Source organism: Salvia hispanica, unplaced genomic scaffold (assembly GCF_023119035.1).
Source record: "Salvia hispanica cultivar TCC Black 2014 unplaced genomic scaffold, UniMelb_Shisp_WGS_1.0 HiC_scaffold_498, whole genome shotgun sequence".
NCBI classification, from domain to species: domain Eukaryota; kingdom Viridiplantae; phylum Streptophyta; class Magnoliopsida; order Lamiales; family Lamiaceae; genus Salvia; species Salvia hispanica.
The window spans coordinates 34,980-51,000 of record NW_025952243.1 but is presented as its reverse complement, the minus strand read 5'-3'; the positions used below and the strand labels follow the sequence as shown (position 1 = coordinate 51,000).

The following is a 16,021-nucleotide window of genomic DNA, read 5'->3' as shown; positions in this document are numbered from 1 at the left end:
ATGGCCCGTTCAGCGAAAATGCGCCAAGAAGATCAACACACACGCCTCCAAGCGGATCTAATTGAAGAAATTTGGAACCGCAATTGACTTATGTTTTAAATTTTTTTTTTTCGAAATTTTTAATTTCAATGTTGTAATTTTCTATTTTCTGACTGAACAATGAATTTTCTCGGTTTTAATTGTTCAACGTATTCTATTTTACGATTAAAATATGTTGTGAATAATGCAGATGAATAGTTGTGGCCTGAGTTGTGGCCCGAGTTGTGGCCTGCAGTGTTAGATGAGTTGTGGCCTGGAACCCCTAATTTGAAGGAATGATGACGTGGAGGGGACTTGCGGCCCAAATCCGGGCCAGGGTTATTCATGCTCTTGAACTAATGTTAATAGCTTATATTTTAGTATATCCTTCAACATAATTAACTACTCTGTTTTGTGTTAACTACCCCAACCACCTTGTATATTTTCTCTCCATTATTTTAATTTATTTACCTAAAAAGTAAAAACCAATCATCACTCAACGTATATATTACTCCTCCCATAAATGCAAGTCCTTTTCTTTTGTAAACCTACAAATTCCCAATGTTTATCAAAATTGCAGTGAAAATAATTAACAATATTTTATGGTACGAAAACTAATTAAAACAATTAATTGCATATAAAATTACGAAGAATAAGAAATTGACAGGGTTGGCAAGTTTGGATCAATATACTAATATAATGTGACAGGGTTGGCAAGTTTGGATCAATATACTAATATAATGTGACATGGTTTTATTAGAATAATGTCACATCCATCATCGTACGGATGTGGAATCAATAAAGTAGCCTGAGTAGCAAAAGGGTTTTAAATGAAATTTCCGCGAAAAAGGCCAAAGTGAGAGCAGTATACCTGTTGATAATATTATCGAATTTGACTATCATAGTTATAGATATTGACATGCTACCTTAAGAGTTAAGAGTCTTACATTTTGGAAGTAATGTAAGTACTCTCAATAGTATGTATAGATATAGCTTTCCTAAAGTGTGACAAGAAAAACTGAACTTGTCTTTAATATGATTCCATGATTTATCTTGTCGCTCAAGAAAAAAAATTTACTGCTTCCATAGTACTATATGTCTACCACTTTGATTTGGTTCAAATTTTAAGGAATTTGAAGAAATGAACTTGTAAAAAGTCATAGAATATGTATTTCATTTGTACATATTCCTATTACTTTTATAATTAAATGTGATTTTCTAAGAACGAGTTATTTTTTTTGCAAAATTAATACTCAAATCACTTTATATTATACAATGGATCCTACATTCGTATTAGCTTACCGTAGGGATCCATTTTAATTAGTAGACAGAGAATTATTATGGGATGAATTGTGAATTATACATATACACGAATTTTAACTGTGGTAATACATAAATATTTGGATTGAAAAAATTAAAATGACTTGTGGTACAACCCAACGTCCCACAACACATGTCGCGTTCGAAGCTTGGCAGCCATCCAAGCGAGGTCTCCACCGCCACAACAGCCCCGGCCTGGAAGGCCGGACCTCACCACAAGATTTGTGGTCCGACACCAACCTGGTACCCGATATCGATGGCTTAATAATGGCTTCCATCATCGGTTACCACTTAATTATTTTGGCAATTATCTATATATTTTTAATTGTAATACTAGTACTTATTTAAATAGCAGTAAATAAAATAGTTTGAGTATTGTTATTTGAAATTTGATAAAGAGAAACGTAGAACAATGATAAAAGAAAATATAGTAGAAATAGTGGAGTAAAGAATCAAACATTATTACTAAGAAATGAAAGCGACTAATTTTTTGGTACTTAATAAGACAGTAGGATTATTATAACTAAGCTCCACTTTTTATTAAAATGGAAAAAAGAGTGAGGCTCTGGCCTTCTATGCATTAAATTCCCTGCAGAATGGTAGTACTAGACCATTTAAGGTATTAAGTTAATTCATTTTAAACATGGAGTATTTGTAAAAATGTAGTGTTGCAATTCTGGTCACATTTTCTGATTTATTATTGCCTCTCCAATCAAGGAAATTCCGACTGATATTAGAGCTTTAAGTGATATGGTCAGAGATTGCAAGACACTGCAACTCTGAGGCAATTTTTAAATATTTTTTGACATTACTTTAGTACTAGTACAATTCTATTATCTGAATTTTCATTAGTTATATAAAAAAACACCTTGTCTAAAACTCTTGACTGATTGTATTTACGTGAAAAAATTGAAGGTTGACATAATTGCGTGGAAATTGATTCAATAAATTCAGGTGTCGTAGGAAATCAATAAATCTAGGAAATAAAATATTACTCCTATTAAGAAAAAACCTCCTGACTTTGAGATATTTACATTTAAGACACTTTTCCACTTTTCTACTCTTTTTTAGACTAAAATACCCCTTATAAAGGAAGTTCAATTACAGTACTTTTCACCATTCCACATTCAAGATGAAATGGTTATTGTGGGATTTTTCAATCAAATCTAGTTGTTTGATGATTATTTATAACTCTTTTCCATTTTATATTTAGTAGTTTTTTAGTTAATGGTAATACACATAGGCATGTGAAAAAGCCGAGTGTTTTTTGTTGTTTTATCAATAAATCAAAAATTAAAGTTTGATACTCATTTTGCGTTGACTCTGAAAAGGATATGAAGTGTGATTATTATGTCAAATTATTTTTTGATGATTTTTAAAACTTTTTTATCGTTTAAAACTCGACCGTTTAATTTATTTATTTTTATGCATTACCGTTTAATTTATTGTACCATGTCATGCCATTTCCCCTTTTTCTTATTCTTTTGAAGTTGCTGAAAATTCCTTCTTTTTTCTTATGTTTTATAATAAACGTGGGTTTTATTTGCAGTTAAGTTATATGGTTTTAGACTTTTTAGTATTTGTATACCTGCGTGTGCGCGCGAATTTTTGTTTGTTATAACTTTGAAAATTTTACTTATCATTTCAAAAATATTGTAATTTGAATAAATATATAAATTGAATATTAATAAAAATTATTTAAAAAGTAAATTGTAGTGTAATGAATAATATAGTTATGCTTGGATTTGTGATTCGTATATAGCTAGATTTGTAGCTTTAGCTTGTCGATACTAGGAAAATATATTGACACAGACATAATGTCTTTCATTTTTCATGAGTATATTTAATTTTATATTTTTAATTAATATATTCTAATACTACAATTTTAGATAGCTACAGATCAAATTTATGATAATCAAACCATATTGAATATTATCATCTACAAAAAGTCCATATTTATCCGCATATTTATACGTTTTAGAACACTATCGAAATATGATATACATGCACACATACTTGCATTATATGTCATTGGTATTAATGTTGATTATGTTAAAATCGCTTAAAGGTAAAATTTGTTTTTTAAATTAAAAATTCATTATAATAAACAGCTATAAAAATATCTAAACATAAAATACTATTATAACTTTCATAATTAGTCAAAAGTTTAAACTTATTGAATTACGAATTAATCTTTTATTATAATTTTTTGAAATAAAAATTACGAAATAACGGCAAGCACTCTTTTTTGGTGTCACTGTCTAGGTACATGTTTCTCTGCACAGTTGCGAAAATCGCGTGCACGATTTTACAACAGTTCAGCAAATGAGTAATGAATTTACCATTTTATCCTTCTAGTAAATTTGCAAAAAAGATTCGTTTTTTTTAATTGCAGTTTGAATCTACAGTTTAATAAAGTTAACTGTCTAGAAATAATCGATATCCATAAAATAACTGAAAAATAATATACATTGTCCTAGATTTGAATGCAAACGTTATGAATTAAAAATGCTAAATGTTAAAGCATTATTTAGTACTATGTGTTTGGTATTCTTTTTAAGGGTGGCAAACTCTCTTTTGGAATTCCATGTGAATTGATATTCTTAAAGTGGGAATCACCATTTTTGTATTTGTAAAGATGAGGTAACGTGTTTGGTTTCCATCGTTAAAGTTATTCAAATTATCATATAGTACTTCATTCGTTTATAAAAAAAAGTTTCATTCGTTTATAAAAAAAAGTTATTTTTCTGTTTTGGTCTGTCGGTTGAATTAATTTGTTATCTATGATAAATTTCCTTCTCTAGTGATGTGTGTGCATTCCATTTTTTATTATAATAATCGGAACATTTTATCTCGATATCCAATTTTTACTTTATTAATTTTTTCGTCAAAACATACTCCGTTCACCATCATAACTAATTCTTCATGTAATTGACCGGCAAGACTAGTTTTAGTTAAAGTGGGAATCACCATTTTTTTGTATTAGTAGAGATGAGGTAACGTGTTTGGTTTAGCTTGTTAAAGTTATTCAAATGATCATATAGCAGTACTTCATTCGTCTCCGAAAAAGTTATTTTACCGTTTTGATCCATTGGTTAAATTAATTTATGGTATATATTTATAATAGAGTTCCTTTTCTAATAACGTGTGAGTGTACATTCTATTTTTACTAAAATATTCGGAACATTTTTATCACAATATTCCATTCACACTTTACTATTTTCCGTTAAAACTTATATCATTCACTATCATAACTAATTCTTAGTATTGTTGACTATCAAGACTAATTTTCTTTAAACTTATGTCATTCACTATCATATACTACTACTACTATTTAGTTCAATTCCGCAATTGGGATAAAAGTTCAATAAAATATAATAGGATAATGACTGCAAGTTTTGTACTAGTACATAATTTGATTCCACCGTAACTTATTGTTATGAAATATTAAAATATTTTATATGTATAATAAATCATTTATTTACACAATAATATGATTTCAACATGTAAAAGAAATCTTACTACCATGTTCATATATCAACTAATAGTCTAATACTACTCTAAACTTATTAATAATGTGATACTGTAGTTGTGATTATAAATTAAGAATCAAGATAATTTATACACTTTCTTAGATTTGAGAGACAACTAATGAAATAATATTATTTAATTATAATTAAATTTGCTGATGACAACTTTTCATCTCCTTCACCAGTTCACCTTCACCCGAACACCTACATCACTTTTTCAGCATTATATGCGTAAACAGTGCTAACCGTTGCCATTTTTTATTTTGATAAAAATCAACTTTTTAATGTCTTAAACTTGTAGTACTACTATTTTTATTTCTTGAGTTACTAGTAGTGTTAATTTTCTAAGGAATTAAGGAAATGAAAGTACTATTGAGTACTACATTTATAATTATAATTTAGGATACTATCTAATCAATTTATTTACATCATTTTTCCTTACTACTTTATTTAATATCGTCGACATTTCTTCGATAATAATATTTTAAAAGTAAAACACTTTTTATGATCCTTACATATTCATTTTTCCTTACTACTTAATACGTCAACATTTCCGATAATAATATCTTGCAAGTAAAACACTTTTTATGATCCACACATATTCATTTTTCCTTACTATTTAATATCGTCAACATTTCTCCGATAATAAGTAAGACACTTTTTATGATCCACACATATTCATTTTTCCTTACTTAATATCGTCAACATCTCTCCGATAATAATATCTTATAACTTTATTTACGCCCATGGTTTCAACTCTTGTTTTTGTTTCATAAATAAATTTATATACAAATAATTAAGAAATGAAATTATTTAACTTTAAAAAATAATTATAATTAAAATACAAAAACACTAATCATTCACTGAAAGGACAGTTGCAATATCATATTTCTATACGTAATGTTAACAAAACGCATCTCATAACACATAGTACACTCCGCCTGAACGGTTGTTGAAAGTACTCCTCACCACATGCTAGTTCACGCCTAACACGTGAGTTAACCCTGATAAACCGCTAAATCTAATGGGTTGTGACTTATTCGGTTAGACTTGACGTGCCATTTGCACCTCCGTTAAGTATTAATCAATGACTAACCCGACATTGCCACTCGTAGTTATAATTTGTTTCATTTTTTCGATAAATATGAACATCGTATTGATTGGTATAAACGAGACGAATTTGAAGGAAAAAATATTGAAATATTAGAAAATTTAATTTAGGAAAATTGGGAGAAAAGTTTAAATTAAAGGGTATGAAATGGAAAAAAAGGAATACAGATGAGAAAAATAATGAAATGGAAAAAAAGGAATATAGATGAGAAAAATAAGTAGAGAATTAAAAGTTCAGAGTTAAGGAATATAGCGCCTCTTTTAATTCCAGAGAGAAAAAGATAGGAGAGAGAAAGGGCGCACGTCTATATTTAAACCCTCCTTCCATTTCTCTCCATCTCTCCCACTCTCTCACTCACATTTACTCTCTCCGATATTGGTGAGTACTGTCATTTCTAGAGTGAGAAATTGCTGAAATTGCTCAAATTATGTCCGGAAGAGGAGGCCGATCGGGAGGCGGAGGAGGCGGAGGCTGGGGACGCGGCCGCGTCGGAGGCGGAAGAGGACCATCGGACGCCGGTCGAGGTCCGCAGGCGGCGCGCGGCGGAGCCGGAGGCTACAATGCGCCGCCGCAATCAGTCGCTGCGGCGCCTTCTCAGCCGTCGCGGACGGAGCCGGCGGCGTCGCTATCTCACGAAATGGAGCAAAAGCTCACGCTGAAGGCATCTTCGTCACAGGCGCCTCAGACGCAGGGACCTCCGGCGGCGGCGGCGAATCCTCCGCCGGTTCAGCCGGAATTGCCTCCGGCTTCGTCGAAGGCGGTCAGGTACCCGCCGAGGCCTGGATTCGGAAGCCACGGCCGGAAAGTGGTGGTGAAGGCGAATCACTTTCTGACGGAGATCGGGAACAGAGATCTGCGCCATTACGATGTGAGTTGGAACCTCTTGATTGCAGAATTCTGTTGTTTTTTTATCGTGTATGTTTATTGAGTTTATATGTCGTCGTTGAGTTGTTTCGTATCAACAAAGTTTCAACAGACATTCTTCTGATGTTCATTATTTTTTTAACTGAGTCATATTTTTTTGCGTATTTTTTTGCTTTCACTCTTTAATAACTGCATCGTCTCACATGTGTTTTCACCTTTTGATTGCAGAATTCTAATTATTTTGTCTGGTGTATATTTATTGAGTTTATATGTCCTAGTTGAGTTGTTGCTTATTAACAACGTTTCAACAGACATTCTTATAATGTTAATTGTGTTTTTTCCTGAGTTATGTTTTTTCTGTGTATTTTTTTGCTTTGACTTTTTAATAAACAAATGCATAGTCTCACATCTGCTAGGCCATAATTTTCATGTATATGAATATATTTTCACTATAAGCATGCCAGTTTTACTGTTTTACCGGTTCAATCCGAATTTTCTGAACAGATGTGAGTGCTTGAGTGTACCTAGCATCTTGATTAGTATGTGTATTTGTCAATGATTTCCGCAGGTTTCAATATCACCTGAAGTGACATCTAAGAAGGTGTGTAGAGAGATTTTGAACCAGCTTGTTACAAACTATAAGGACTCGCATCTAGGGAAGAAGATGCTCGCGTATGATGGAAGAAAAAGTTGCTACGCTGCTGGCGAGTTGCCTTTTGAATCAAAAGATTTTGTGGTCGAGCTCAACAGTGGCGATAGTCAGTCGAGGTAAAGTTTAGATATCCATAATATCCTCTCTTTGGTGCTGTCAGTCCTATCTTTGAGTTTATTCCAAATATTGCTTAATCTGCATTTGTTATGTGTGTATGGAGATTGAGTGGCAGCGGTGTTAGATTTTTTAGTTTGGTGGAATGACTCTTTTATATATTTAATTCATATTCATCCTGTTATAAAATTACAGTTAATTTTGGGCTGATACTGTTTTATGTTTTACTTCACTGCATGCTGCCTCTTACTCAGAATGTTTATCATGCATACATGCAGGAGAGAGCGCAAGTTCAAAGTGTCGATCAAATTCGCTGCCAAAGTAGACCTGCATCACCTACAGCAATTCATACGGGGCAGACAACTGGATCTGCCACAAGAAACCCTGCAATTATATGATGTGGTTTTGAGGGAGAATCCTTCTAACAGGTGCCATTTTTTTGATCAAAATAGTGACACACTCTCATATAAGTATTTAGTTGTTTGTGTAAATCAATAATCATGATCTATCCTCTTACTTCAGCTGCGCAGTGGTTGGGAGGTCATTTTTCTCGCCTATGCTGGGTGATATAGGAGAGCTAGGAAATGGTCTAATGTATTGGAAGGGCTTCTATCAAAGCCTTCGCCCTACACAGATGGGCCTGTCTCTCAACATTGGTATGCAGTTCATTCTCATGGGAGTTTTGCACTTGATTTTGTGGTATGTCGTGAACTAATTTTAATTGGCTTTTATATTCTTGAAGATATGTCTGCTAGGGCATTCTTTGAACCTATTTGTGTCTCGGAATATGTCCGAAAACATATCAACAAAGACCTGTCTAGGGGTTTATCTGACCAAGATCGCATAAAGGTACTTGTTACCTTCAGATTTCAGCATCAAATTCATTAGTTTAGATAATGTGCATTTTTTTCAATCATATTAAGTTAATTTTTAATTGTTGTAACTCTAATTTTATTCAACTTTACTTTATCTTATGTCAACGATCTTGTGTGGATAATAACATCATGTTCTCTAGGTCAAAAAAGCTTTAAAGGGTGTACGGGTGGAGACCGAACATCTAGGTCAAATCAGACGCCATAAGATTTCCAGCATCACAACCATGTCCACCCAGCAGTTGATGTGAGCTTTATCTGAACTTTTTTCTAGTGTATTCATACTTGGCTTTTATGGAATGCTTTATTGTAGGTTATTTTGTGTCTAAATAATTCTGATGTTTCTTTAGAATTTGTGCTATTAAGATGCTCAATCTACTAAATTTGTTTGACCCACCTTCACTTATTATACTAACTCAGCACCTATCTGAGGCTGACCTATAATCCTAAATGCTTGTTGTTTTCCTTGTTGTTCTATTGGAAAATTAAATTCACTTTTATCTGACATTGTATACAGGTTTTCCTTGGATGGAATGGAAGCTCAGATATCTGTTGCACAATACTTCATTAAACAGTACAATATTTATCTAGAATATCCATCTTTGCCAGCGATTCAGGCAGGCAGTGACAGTAAACCCATTTATCTTCCAATGGAGGTATTTATTTATTTGTTATTGTGTTCTTATTAATTCTCTTTAAGTTATGTTCTCTATTAAGTACTATTGTTCTTTTTCTTTTACAGCTTTGTAAGATTGTAGAGGGTCAGAGATACTCAAGAAAATTGAATGAAAGACAAGTTACTGCACTATTGAAGGCGACATGCCAACGCCCCAAGGATAGAGAAAGTTCAATCCTCCAGGCATGAATTCACTATGATGACTGCTATATCTATTATTATTTGGTTTCTCCATGTTTCTATAAGCTTGTGAGCGAGCAATAGCTGCAATACTTACAATACTTATCTGCAGATGGTTCGTAAAAATGATTACAACAACGATAAGCTTGTCAATGAACAATTTGGCATTAATGTTAGATCTGAGATGGTATCAATAGATGCACGTGTGTTGCCTCCACCTATGGTATGATACTAATTGATATTTGTTGTCATTTGTCAAATATCAGGACTTTTAATATTTCATTTTATTAAACTTGACAGCTGAAATACCACGAGACTGGTAAAAATAGTCTGGTAACTCCAAGTGTGGGGCAGTGGAACATGATTGACAAGGTAAGTTTCTTTTACGCTTATGTTATTGAGAACAATGTTTAATAATAGTCATTTAACTGTTTTCCAAGACTGGAAAACAACTCCAGTTGCTCATTGTCATTTTACCTGAAATGACTGGATCATATGGTTAATCTACCTTGACTTGATTCCTGAAGCCTCATACGAAATTTTACGGGTGTTGTGTGATTATAACAGTACGATTTCCCTTTTTCTTTGAAAGGGACGAAAAAACGAGTTTGTGAAACGGAGTTGGGTATTGTCTCACAGTGCTGCCCAACCCCTAAGAATGTATTAAACCAGGGAAACAATTTTTTCCAAATTTTGGAGAATGTCTCACTTAAGATAAATGCAAAGGTTTGTTTTAAAAAGTTTATCTATAGATGTTTCATCAATTTACAAAAGACCATCTCCCGACTTAATTCACTGTTTGTTTTGTCTTCTTGCTGTTCATTTTGGTAGGCGGGAGGTAGAAACAGTGTTTTGGGAGAGGGCCTAAAAAGGAAGGTTTCCTTATCTCAGTGATCGACCCATTATTATATTGGAGCAGATGTTACTCATCCTCAACCAGGAGAGGATTCGGGCCCTCTATAGCTGCGGTATAGAAACCCTTTACTCTGCCAATCTCATTGCTTTTATTAAAACAGGTCATCATTCATACAACTTTCTTGGCTCATCATTTTCATTGTATGGGTTGTTGCTTCAACTGATGGGTTGGTAACCAAGTATAGAGCACTCGTTTACCCCGAGGGTCCCAGGGGGAAAAAATCATTCAGGGTCTGTACAACAAGAGAGGATCCTAAAAGGGGGGTCATCCATGGTGGAATGATTGGGGGTTTGTTTCCCCCTCTTTGACCTTTTTTTTTATTTATTTCCTTCCCTACTAATGTATTCCCATTTTTTCAGAGAGCATTTGGTGGCTTTCTACAAATCCAATTAAACTTAAACCCCAGGTCAACCCCACAGGTCTGGTTGATGTTTCCTTCCTTTTACCATTTTTATTTTCATTATAGTAAACTTATGTTACTGATTTAAAAAGGCAGGGATGGGGGGTGAAGGACAATTCAGTCAGGTCCTTCTTCATGAAATGGAGGCAAAAGGAAGGTATGCCTTTTTTCTTTCTTAGATATTCCATCCCGAATCATCGTTCATTTTTTTTTTGTAAATGATGATTTTCAGGCCTGCAACTCTATTGAGGAAAAATAATGCCAAGGGGCACTTTTATCGTCGGGCAAAAAAGGCACCATACACGACTTTTTGCTGCTAATCACAATGATAGGAACAACACTGATAGGAGCGGCAACATTCTTCCTGGTATCAATTATGCTGTCAGATATGCCCTTTTACAGGTTTAATCACCTTCATATTCCTCTTTATAACAATGCTTGCTTTCTCTCCTGATTAGGAAATGGTCACTCAAGATATGCCACCCAACTGAGTTCGATTTCTACCTCTGTAGCCATGCTGGCATCCAGGTTTTAAACTCTTCTGGTGCTGACTTTTTATCCGTTTATGTGTAGCTTTCGTTTTTATTTATTTATTTCATCTGCTGCTTGCTTCCAGCAGGGTACAAGCCGCCCCACCCACTACCATGTCCTCTATGATGAGAACGCATTCACAGCCGATGGTCTGCAAATGCTGACAAACAGCTTGTGCTATACGTGAGTGTTCTCTTTAAATCACATTGCATACATTTATGCTGCATTTTTCTCTAACGACTCTTTCTCATTTTCAGGTATGCCAGATGTACTCGCCGGTGTCCCTAGGTCAGTACTCATTGTTTTTTCTCTGATCGAGTTCCAACTCTGTCTTTTGTAATCTTTCTTAAATTAACATCTACCTTGTGTTTGCAGTTCCTCCTGCATACTATGCGCATCTTGCAGCTTTCCGTGCTCGGTATTATATTGAAGGCACAGACTTCTCTGACAGTGGATCGACTTCTGATGCTGGTCGGGTGCTACTCGGAGAGGAGCAGAGAGGTTGGGCCTCTGCCAAAGATCAAAGACAACGTGAAGGATGTGATGTTTTACATCTGATCCTTCTGCGTTTTTGATGGTAGTATATTTTTGTCTGATGATGCTGCCTTAAACAATTTCAAACAATTTCAGTTTTTGCTTAAACTCTAAACATTGGGCTTTTGATGGATATAATCTCTTTTTGAAGAGGTTTGGGTTTTTTGTGCCTCCCCTGTTTAAAGTTTTTAATATATTTTGAAATGTAAAAAGAAAAAGAGGGGTTACTTTAGGGAAATTTGTTAATATTAAAGGGAAATGGTTTAGTTGCCTCTTCTGAGTTTCAGTTTGTTACTATGTTTCTTTAAATTTGTGAATTTAAGAGTAGCATGACTGAATTCAAAAATTGACTGATGACTGCATGACGACTCACGAATTGATGAATCGGTATATCAAAATAATTTTTTTTTAAATTGAATTATTATATTTGTGATATGTAGTACTATAATGTATCCCATCATATTTGAGTTTATGACGGTGACAAAAAATTTGTTCAAAAGACAATAAAGTATCCACGGTTTTGTTTCCAATGAGCTTTGATTTATAAAATTTTATTTATTGGTATTGAAATTGATATATAGTAGTGCTATTTTTTATATTCACATTTTTTTCATGCTTTGATTTCATGTTTTAAGAGAGGTTGGTTTTTGAGTGCCTCTGATTTTGCTATATAGAGAAATTTTTGGAATGAAAAAGGCACAATCGGGTTACATTTTCTATAAAAGGGTAATATTCTACAGGGTTAGTTGTTTTTTCGACTTACCTTTTGAAATTATACGCTCACAAACATTTTTGAAGGGGTTTGCACTTTTTTCACGAAAAACGTTGCATGCACGAAGGGATAATTTGATTTCTATAAAATAAAAAATAGTCTTGTTCAATTGGTTGGACCAAATGTGATTTTTTTGAAATCATCACTTTGGTATATTTTTGTTAAAAATTTCTGGGGGGGGACGAATGACGACTGACGGGAAAACGCCAAAACCTAAACCATGATATTAAACATACTCTCTAGTTCCTTGATGAGATCACAAAAGGGAGATTGTAACAAAACCTTTTTTTTCATCGATCGATCTCTAGATCCCAAAACAAACCCAGAGAGGTATTCCCTTTTAGAGACGAGCGAGCTCTGCCAGAATTGGGGCAGAACTCACGAGGCCTGAAGACTTGCTTTTTTTCTTCGAACATTGATAAAGATAGGAGATGCAGCGCAGTAGTAGCTTCTACATCATGAAATGTCTCATCAGTCAAAACTAGTTTTGACTTTGTTGATTAAGTGCAATTGCACGTTTACCCACTTTGGCACGATGGGAAAAAAAATCGCTACGCACTACCAAAATTAATTAAATCATGCTAAATTGATAATGAATACAATGTGTTGCTATTTGAACCTAATGATTTTTGTATTTTTAGGAAAATTGAAAAAAACAATAAAAGGGAGAGGCCGTGAAAGTAGAATATATGATTGACAAGGAATTTTCTTTTTTCCTTATCGATCATATTCCAATAATAATAACTGAAAATTTAATGATAGCAACAGTTAAGGGTATGTAAACCAACCCATCATCATTGTTTGTAAATTGCTTATGGCCCTAGAGAGAAGGCCTTGATTGATCCGAGGCAGAGACTTCTTCCCAAAACAGGAAAACAATAATTGTCATTGTCATTTTGCCTGAAATGACGGATCTTTTCATTTAACAATACAATTTTCTGTTTTCTTTGCAGGGACGATAGAATGTTATTGTCTCACAGTGCTGTCTGCCAAATAAAATGAAACCCGGGAAACAATATATGCAATACTTGAAGAATGCCCCAAAAAAATTTTAAAAAATTTAGCAAATTTAGTGCCTCTGCTTGCTATATAGAGTTTTAAAATATTTTGGAATGTAAATAGCACAACATTTTCTTTTAAAGTTGTTAATATTCATGCGAAATGGTTGCATTGAATTGATGAATCGGCATTTCAAAAATTGGAATTTTCAAGTGAATAAGTTGAATTGGATGTGATGAAATTGAGATATACACTTTTTATTGAATTTCATTAATTTGACAACATGTGGACACGCCATCAATTTGAGACACAAGACCCCAACATGACATTGAATTAAAATTTGTATGTTATGTTATGAGATGATTAAAAATGGAGTATTAAAAACTACAGGCTTTTCAAACGAAAATAGAAACAAAAAATTTGGCCCAAAATTGACATTTTATGGGGGGTTGGTCAATTAAAAAATCCAATGGGGAAGAAGAAAATTTAAACTCAGCCCATCAATTAATATTGGAAAAATTTTAGCACTTTTAAAAATTGGGTAAAAATTAGTAGTTAATAGCAGAAAATCAATTAACTGGATAAAAGTACCAAATAAATAAAATATTAGAAATTTTTTTAAATTTTTAAACTTGGGGAAATTTTTTTACTTTTTATTTGTCGATAAAATATTCCTTATTTTTATGGGACGGAGAAATATTTATTTTTTCATTTGCATCATTAAAAATAGTTTTTGGGTATAATTCAATTTAATTAACCGGTTTAATAATTTAAAAGTTTGTAACTGCTATATTATTAAGAAATGTATTAAAAATTTTTTAGAAATTCTCAAAGCCCAAAATAAATAGGCAATTGCAATTGGGGTTTTTATGTTAGCGCAAACTTTATCGGCTTTCTATCCAGGAAGCTAAGGAAGGTTGCTATCACCATTCGTCGGATATATTTCTCTCAATCAATCCCAAAAGACACACATACTTTTGTTTTTTTCTTCATTGTTAATTTTGCGATTTGTGCGAAAAAAATAAGGGATTTCAAAGGGAAAGGGATGGGGGAAAGAAGAAAGAGGAGTTACCACATTCATCTAATTTCAATCGTGAATTATTTATTTATTTCTTGTTTTCCCCTATTAAAAAAATTTTTCCCTGTTTTTTATTTTAGATTCATTTGCAAAGGAGTGATAAATGAGTATGATTGTTGCCCATTTTTTTTTTTTTTAATGTTTGTCCTTGTAGTCATGATAATGTAAATGTATGTGAGATTTTAATCAGACCATTAAAAGTGCATTATATTTTTTTTAGCAATGGGATAATGAGTATTGCATAATTCTTAAGAGCACTATACCATGATTCAAAATGTTTAGATGGAAAAATAAATTCTATAATTCCCCAAAGGCTATGTTTTGGGATATGGAATTGAGGTAGACTTGGATGGGGAAACCTTAAATTTCAAAATTCCCTAAAAAAATTTGGTTTGGAAAATTGAATTCCCAAAACTTTTTTTCACAATTTAAATTCCTATCAAAAGTGAAAATTGTAATTCCAAATAGTTAAAATTACATATTTTCCTTTATATCTACAAAATATTCCCCACTACACACATTTCACACACTAAAACATTTCTCTCAAAACACAACTTTACATACTACACACAACACAACACAAATTTCACACACACCCGGGGTTTCCACACAACACACACTACACGATTTTCACACACACTATACACATTTTAAGAAATTTTTATTTTTTTTTTAGTTTTTTGATTTTTTTTTTAAACGAACGTTCGAAAAATTTAAATTTAAAAAATTTTAAACAACTAAAAAAAACCAACCCAAATTTGAAATTTCCTTTGTAATAAAAAGTGTGCAATGGTGTATTTTGGTAAAAATTTTTGGAAATGGTATTTTTTAAAAATTTTTTATTTTTAAAAAGTGTATGTACATTTGTGTGTATTTTTTGTATAATGTATCTAGGGTTTTGTAAAATTTTTAAAAGTGTTATTTTATGTGTGTGGTGTGGGGTATTTTTTGCATAGTGAGTGGTGTTGTGTATTGTGTGTATGGTATTTTGGGTGTGGGGTTAGTGTGTTTGTAATGTTTTAGTGTTTTATTTTGGGGCTTTGTGTATTTGGTATATGGTATGGGGGAATGTGTATAGGGTGTTTGTAATGTTATGTGTGTAGAATGCGTTTTGTGTTATTTTCCGGTTGTCCAAAAAGGTTGAACCAAGAAGGGGTTTTTAAACCCCGGGGAAACAATAAAAGGGTTTTGGAGAATGCCCCTCAAAAAAAAATGAAATGTCTGTCTTAAAGTTATCTAAAGATGTTATAATTCACTGTTGTTGTGTTTTGGGGAGGTGGAAACAATGTGTTGGAGATGGCCGTAAAAAGGAAAGTTTCCATATCTCAGTGATCGACCCACTTTTAACACGTCTCTTTTGCTGCTAATCACAATGATAGGAACAACACTACCATGTCCTCTAATCTCTATGATGAGAACGCATTCAACCGGATTCTGCAAATGCTGACAAACAG

General features: G+C 33.0%; 1 pseudogene; it reads left to right on the top strand.

The window, feature by feature from the left end:
* The first annotated feature begins 6,245 nt into the window (after nucleotides 1–6,245).
* The window catches only part of LOC125199428, a 31,942-nt pseudogene continuing 22,166 nt past the window's right edge, over nucleotides 6,246–16,021 (top strand).